We start from the raw sequence: 7,681 nt of genomic DNA, 5'->3' as shown, positions 1-7,681 counted from the left end.
CCTACTAAGCCTGGGGAGGGGGTGTCTGGTCACCCTGTGGGGAGCGGCCCCTGCATCCTGCAGGACCTGTCTGCTCTGAGTCAGGGGGACGGGGGAGCTGACCACCCCCACACCACAGCCACCCCCCCCTGCCCCGGGGCACCCCTGCAACCCACTATCCCTGGTGCCTGCTCCCCCAGGAAGATGGGCCAGACCTAGGTAAAGCGAGGGGCACAGCGCCCCTCAGGATGGGACAGCCACCCACCCACAGACAGAGAGCCTCAGTGTCTCAATGATGGTGACGGAAGTCTAGAGACCCTCGGAGGTCCTGCATGGCCCCCAGTCTGGGCAACCACACCCCACTCGAGGGCGCAGGGCCAGGGCACTGACGGGCACCCCACTGGAACCCCGATGGAGGCAGTGAACCGAGGGGGGAGCAGCTGATAAGTCAGGGTCAGTGAACGTGAAGAGTGATGGACGCTGGCCACCAGGAACTCGAGTGTGTGTGTGTGTGTGTGTCATCCAGCTCCTGGTCCCAGCTGTGGACAAGTCACAGTCAGCAAACATGCATAATGGATACTGGCCACCAGGAACTCGAGTGTGTGCATCTGTGTGTCTGTGTGTATCATCCAGGTCCACGTTCAAGCTGTGTGTGTGTATCATCCAGCTCCACGTCCCAGCTGTGGACAGGTCCCCAGAGGACAAGGCCCACCACCTACAGCAGCCTCCTCCACAGGCCAGGGGCACCCCCAGGAGGACTTATGCACCCAGCAAGGGCACACTGTGCTGCTCAGAGATCAGGCTGGCCTCAGCCAGCTCCACCACTCGCCACGGATGTCTGCAAGGTCCCCATGAGCCCAGGGAGGCCACAGCCCAGGGAGCAGGGCTGAATGAGGGGCACTGCTCCGAGACCCAGCACCAGTGGAGGCTGGGCTGCTCCAGACTCCTGAGCTCCTGAGGGCAGGCACCATCATGCCCGGCGGGCAGAGAATGAGGACAAGGGTGAAGCCCAGGGCAGGCAGACAGCGGGGCGGGGCCGGGGCAGGTCTGCTGCCCAGACTGTGCCCGTCCACCAGGCGGGTACCTGCAGGAACTCCACGAGCCACAGCGCCGGGGTGGCAGGAGAGGAAGGACAGTGCCCACGTAGCCCTGGGCCTGAGGGCAGGCTTGAGGAAGGCAGGCCTGAGGAGGGCAAAAATGGCAGGGCAGCCGGCTCCTTGTCGGTCCTTGTGCCTGGGGCTCAGGGGCTGCAAGGCGGCTCTACTCAGGGGAACAGTCAGCGGGCCCAGGAGTCTGGGACCACAGGGGGCTTGAGCCTCTCCAGGAGACCCCAGGACCCTGCGGCGGCCCCACATCCTGCCCCACGAGCCACGTCCACGATCCCCGAGGACATGCCCCGCAAGCTCAGCCTCTCAGCCTCTGCTTCTGCCCCGGGACGGAGACAGAGAGCCCAGCTCTCCCGAGGCCAGGGTTGTCAGGCTCGAGAAGAGCGTAGTGGCCACGGACGGGGCCAGGAGCTTTCGCCAAGGGCCCCAGCACTGCCCAGAAGCAAGAGGCAACAGGAGGAGCCCTCACCGCCCACAGAAGCTGCATGACACATTCAGAGCCACCAAGCCTGTCACTGGGAGTCCCGTCTCAGTCCCAGCCAGGAGGTGGGGCGGTGGGCACGTCCCCCATGGGCACAGCGGGAGTGCCTTCCTGGGACCAAAGGGACACTCAGCTACCACCCCACGCTGGCACCAGCCCAGCCCAGGGCTACCGGGCACAGTCATTGAAGAAAAGGGGCTCATTAGCCTTCACCCCCTCAACGGGGGCCCCCTGAGAAGGAGGGGGTGCAGGCAGGGATGACACAGGGTGGGGACACCTCGGAGGTCAGAGAGCATGGGGCTCAGGCCTGAGTGTGCACTTGCACAGCTGTGGCATGCACAGGCTGCCAGGGTGAGAAAGCTTCTGCACCCGTGCCCAGGGTCTGCACCCGTGCCCAGGGCTGCACCACCGGCTGGGATGGCCCTTCGGGCTGCGGACTCCTGGGAGGAGGGCAGAGGGCACACGCCACGGGCTCTGCGGGCCATGCTGGGATCATCACACGGTCTCTTTCTCTGGCTTTCCGTGTGTTTGGTCTGCAACCATTTCAAGGTGAAAAGCCACTCTGCCTGTACAACACACACCTGGCATGGCTTGGTTCCGGGCTGCAACCCGCCACCCCTGCTTCCACAAAGGACACATTCCTGAGGGGCCTGGGCAGCCTGGGAGTCCCACACCCGGGCTCAGGGGCAGGGACACTCCTTGGAGCCTTCTCATGCGGCACGAACGTGAAGAACCTAGGCCCACGCAGGTCTGTTCTCTTCTCCACGGGGTGACCAGTGTGAACCATGAAAACACAGCAGAGGCGAGGGAGTGAGTTATGAGACAAACACTTTGGCCTCCATCTCGGGGCTGCTCTGTCTCTCTGAGATCGCTGGATCTGGGGAAGGCCTGACCCGAGCAGCCCGGTGGAGAGGCCCGGCGGGGAGGGACCGTCCCCTGCCACAGCCCCGTGAACCCTCCAGAAGCAGAGCCTACCCCCCTCCCACTTCGACACCCCAGGCAGACCAGAGGGCTCTGGCCCCGGAGAAGCCTTGACCGCAGCCTGTGATGGACCCCAGGCCAGAAGCCCCAGCCAGGCCTTCTAGAATCCTGTCCTTCAGACACCTGGGAGATCACGAGTGCTGGCTGTTTTAAGGGACTACACTCCATTTGGGGTAATTTGCTATGCATGCTTGCGTGCTAAATCACTTCAGTCGTGTCCGACTCTTTGCAACCCCATGGACTGTAGCCCTCCAGGCTCCTCTGTCCATGGGATTCTCCAGGGAAGAGTACTAGTGTGGGTTGCCATTTGCTTCTCCAGGGGATCTTCCCAACCCATGTCTCTTATGTCTCTTATGTTGACAGGCAGGTTTTTACCGCTAGCGTCACCTGGGTAGCCCCTTGTTATTCAGCAATGGGTAATTTATACACGATGACTTTAAATGGAGAAGATCACCCTAAGTCAATTGGAAGAAAAGAAACCGACAAGAAACCCCAGAAACCATTAGGAGGAGCCTGGAAAGTCTGATGACACAAACGCTAAGATCGTCTGCCTAGTCAAACACAAACCCCAAACCACCAAGTCAAGAGACAAGTGACAAAGTGGGGCAAAAAATATTACCAAGATGTGACTCAGGGCTCATATCATCAATGTATAGAGAACTTGAACCAGTCAATAAGAAAAGACTAACAACTCAAAGGAAAAGGGTGCAAGAGAGGGCCTTGGTAAATGCCAATCAAGGCACCACCCCCCCGCCCCGCCCCCGAAATGATCCCACTGCAAGAATGTACTTGGGGGCTGGGGTTCCAGAGCTGCTGGTTCTGGGCACATGGGGCAGCTGGACACTGGCATTGCTTTTCATCTGTGGCTCAAACTGGATGGCGGGCCATCCTGGAGCCAAAGACAGACCAGCCTCGGCAAAGACTGGCCAAAGAAGTGGGTGGTGGCGCTGGGTGTTGAGGAGGTCTGGACAGCATCACCCAGGAGCTGGGAGATCCTCTTGGTGAGGAACGTGTGGCAGGAAAGGCAGTGGCTTCCCACCAGCGAGAGAAGGCTGACCACACCCGCAGACCAGACAACTGTCAGGGCAGTTCCTGGGCAGACAACCCCCTTGCTGGTCTCCGTGCGCGTGTGCTAAGGCACTTCAGTCGTGTCCGACTCTTCGCAATCCCATGGACTGTAGCCCACCAGGCTCCTCTGTCCATGGGATTCTCCAGGCAAGAATCTTGCAGTGGGTTGCCATGCCCTCCTCCACGGGTCTTCCCGACTCAAGGATCGAACCCGCATCTCCTTACGTCTCCTGCATCAGAAGGTGGGTTCTTTGCCACTAGCACCACCTGGGCAACTCTTCGGGTCTCCATGCTCCCCCAGACCCACAACTTGGTCTCAGGGCCGATGTTCCTTTCCCATCCCTGACCTCGGCATGCACGCCTTTTCCCTCTGCCTCATCAGATAGTTCCTCCATCCCCACACCCAGGCACTGGATCTGATCTCGCTCCACCCTCCTACCTGCCCAGATGTTATCAGTCCAAGTGAGGAGCTGTTGAGCAACTCGACAAACCTGACGCCTGATCCAGCCTGGGCTGTGGACAGCCCCCTCCTTCAGCTTCAGGCAGGGAAGGGTGACGACTGCTCAACGGGAAGCCACAGATCTCGCGAGAGCCACCAGCCTCCTGGCTTCTCCCAACCCTGCGGGGACCCTGCAGAGAGCCACTCCAGCAGAAGGGTAGGGGGCACACACCTAGGAGTCTCAGGCCTCTAGAGCAGCGCGCTTACTGTGGGGTTTCTGTACCAGCAGCGGCGGCAGCAGCACCGGGAGCTTGTTGGAGTTGCAAATACTCAAGCCCCACCCCAGATGTGCAAGATCAGAGATTCTAGGGCGGGGCCCTGCAACCGGTTTTGAGTGAGCCCTCCAGGTGTGCTCACAACCCTTCCAGCATGAGAACCAGCGTTGGGATGGATGGTTTCTGATCGCATCCACTCCTAGTGAAGCCAGGAGGTTTCTCTCCCTGCCGGGCTCACTCACCTTGACCTCCAGGGAAGAGGCAGGGAGCAGGCACTGAGGGCTGCAACCATAGGTGGTCCTGGAGAACAGGAGTGCTTGGGCAAGATTCCCTCCCAGCGGGCCACACCTGTCGAGTGACAGGGGGAAGACTGTTACTTCGGGCCCTCCCCACCTCCAGAAGCATGGCACCCCTGGCCGACTCCACGTTTCTGGGCACTGGGCTCAGCTCTGCCCACCTCTCCCTTGTTACTCCGTGTGGGGCGGGGGGAAGGGGGCAGGATCCGGGCTTCACAGAGAATCATCCCAGTCACACTCACGGGCGGTGGAACACGGTGCGCCGGGCAAGGGGTGGGGGCGGCTGGAGGCGGCCAGATTCTAGACCCTGGGAGGGTGGAAGGCATCAGGAGCGCGGGGCAAGGCCGCCCTCAGAGGCCAGGACTGGAGGGCGGGGCCGAGCGGAGACCCTCTGACCCTGCCCTTTGGCATCTTGGCAGGGTTGCCGCCCACCCTCCCTGCTCCCCCGGTCCCTGGGCGCCCCCAATACACTGTCCTGGGCCATCTCGAGGGCCAGACGCCCTCAGTACATCAGGGGGAGTCCTGCCGGGAGCGGGCCCCGACGGAATCCCCAGGGTCTCCAGGTCCCTAGGCTCGGGGGAAGAGTCTCTTCGCCTTCCCCGCAAGAGAGGGCGCACAAGCCAGCGAACTGCGGGGCTCTGGCCCCGCCCAGGACCCAGAGGGCGGGCGGCCGAGTACCGAGATGGAGGGTGGGGACACGGAGCAGAGGGGCCGTCTCCGCGCTTCGAGCCCCGCGCTGACCGCCCCCGCGGCGGTCATCTCTGGCTCCCCGCCTCAGCCCGCCCACCGGAAGACATGGAGCCCCGCCTTCCTGCCCACCTCTTCCGGCTTGATTCGCCAATGACCATGCTAGACTCCTGGGAAGACCCGTCCTCTAGCTCCGAGCAAGCCCGTCCCGCTTTGTGACAGGCACCTCTATGGCCCAGTCAGAGCAGGCCGATCGCGTGAGCTCCGCCCTCCGCTCGGCCTTCGGGCTCTCTTTCCTCAGTCCCTCGGCGGGTGTCCTGTGGGCTCGTGGACCTCCCCGCGGGGAGATCCAGACTTTCCGTGCAGAGTCACGCGAGTGTACACGCCAAGCCCTGCTGTGTGCCTTTGGTGTGAGCTTGTATTCTGAAGGAGTTAAGTTCACGGGAAGTTAAGGGAAATGCCCCTCCCGTTGTTGCACCAGCATCAGCGTGTTGCGTAGCCAGTGGGCCCTCACCAGCAAATGACATTGGTACCGTCGGAAAGCTGCTCAGGGTTCTGTGTGTGTGTGTGTGTGTGTGTGTGTGTGTGTGTGCGCGCGCGCACGCGCGCCAGTGTTTAAGACACCACACTCTCGCTGCCAATGGCCTGAGTTCGATTCCTGGATGGGTAGCTTAGGATGCTGCATACCTTGCCACACACACACACACACACACACACACATACACGTCAGTACATTAATGAAACCATGCAATTTGATAACGGGGTGTGCTTTTTTAAATCACACACTGCCCTTGAGATCCATCCATCTCAATTGGTTTCAGCAGTCAGTTCTCCCTTTGTATTGCTAGCCTTCTTCCCTGGTGTGGGTCAGCCACAGTTGTTCAAGCCTTCACCCACTGTTGCCTGTTTCCACTTTTAGGTTTCTAGAAAAAAATCTGCTTTGAACATTTGTATCCAGGCTTTCCTGTGGTCAGAATTTTCCATTTCATTGGCATGAATGCCCAGCAGTGCAAGTGCTGTGTCCTAAGGAAGTGGTCGATTAGCCTTAGAAGAAACTGCCAATTTGCATTCCACTGTGGCTGGACCATTTTACCTTACCACCGTGGATATTTTTAAAGCACATAATTGAAGATTTTTACAAAACATTGTTTTAGGCAAGACTGTTAACAATTCTGTTTCTCACCTCTAACTATATTCTTCTATGGGGTCACCTACATAGTTCCTCACTCAGGTTAAAAAAACACACACCCTGTATATTCAGTGTGATTTTAACTAGCAATAATATATCTGCAAAAGCCTTCCTTGTCACTACACAAAAGTCTAGCTCAAGGTATTGAACAGAACACATGTACAATAGTTTACATAACAAATCCCCAACTGATGTAGTATTACTTTTTCTGTTCTTCTTGTTTGTTAGCACCTCTGAAGATTTGTAAATCTCCCTCAGGATAGATACTACCTTTAAGTGGAACTACCAGGTCAAAACCTATGGGCATTTACCATGTTTATTGATACTAAGCAGTTGCCTCCCCAAAAGACCCTGATCGGCATATAGCAGGGCTGTTAGCCCTGTGTTCCATATGTTGCAGAGATTTTCTCTCAGTCTCTCTCTAAAGAGCTCAGTTTCTTATTGAATATGTTACTAAAGTGAGTGAAGTTGCTCAGTCGTGTCTGATTTTTTGTGACTCCATGAACTGTAGCCTACCAGGATCCTCCATCCACGGGATTTTCCAGGCAAGAGTACTGGAGAGGGTTGCCATTTCCTTCTCCAGGGGATCTTCCTGACCCAGGGATCGAACCTGGGTCTCCCACGTTGTAGGCAGACACTTTACCATCTGAGCCACCAGGGAAGTTACTACAGAGGTTTAGTCAAAAAGAGCAAAGCTCATGTCATTCAGAGTCTTCAGATTCTTTTTTCTTTCTTTCTTCTTCTCAGCTGGGGCAGCAGTGGTGGAGGGGGCAGGACCTTATGGTGGTGCAGCACCAGTTGTTGGGACAGGTCCACCAGCCCCCACATGGCAGATGAAGCTGCCGATGCTGACACCGGCCAAAGCCTTTACAGACAAGCCTGGCCAGAAAGGGTCAACATTTACACTGGCTGTTTTAACGAGGGCACTGGTCTTATCCTCTGTGACCATCACCTCACTGGGCAGAATGAGGGCTGAGTAGGTGCAAGGAAGCTCCGAGACAGAAGCCACAGTGCGGGTGAGTGCTCGGTGGGGCTGCTGGCTCAGTGCCAGTCGCGAGATGAAGTGAGGGCCTCATCCCAAAACGGCCTTGGCTTCTCAGAGGACCAAGCACCTTAGGGGCCGCAGAAGAAAGGGATCTCTCTTTTTTGGCTGCACAGCATGGCATGCCAGATCTTAGTT

At 58.2% G+C, this 7,681-nt stretch overlaps 1 long non-coding RNA gene and 1 pseudogene across 2 annotated transcripts; both read right to left on the bottom strand.

Annotated features, from left to right (window-relative positions):
• Positions 1–3,177: 3,177 nt before the first annotated feature.
• Positions 3,178–5,387, bottom strand: LOC120881885. 2 transcript variants are annotated; one of them, XR_005725351.1, is made up of 3 exons: positions 5,304–5,387; positions 4,107–4,932; positions 3,806–3,845 (listed from the first exon to the last, which is right to left on the bottom strand). It is a non-coding gene; the product is annotated as an uncharacterized LOC120881885 (long non-coding RNA). The 2 variants fall into 2 exon arrangements; XR_005725350.1 differs by having other exon boundaries at positions 3,178–4,932.
• A 1,748-nt stretch (positions 5,388–7,135) lies between these two features.
• On the bottom strand, positions 7,136–7,662 carry LOC120881597 (annotated as a pseudogene).
• Between the last annotated feature and the right edge of the window lie 19 nt (positions 7,663–7,681).

This window comes from Oryx dammah, unplaced genomic scaffold (assembly GCF_014754425.2).
Source record: "Oryx dammah isolate SB20612 unplaced genomic scaffold, SCBI_Odam_1.1 HiC_scaffold_23, whole genome shotgun sequence".
NCBI classification, from domain to species: Eukaryota; Metazoa; Chordata; class Mammalia; order Artiodactyla; family Bovidae; genus Oryx; species Oryx dammah.
Note: the sequence above shows the minus strand (reverse complement) of the source record. Positions and strands in the feature narration are given on the sequence as shown.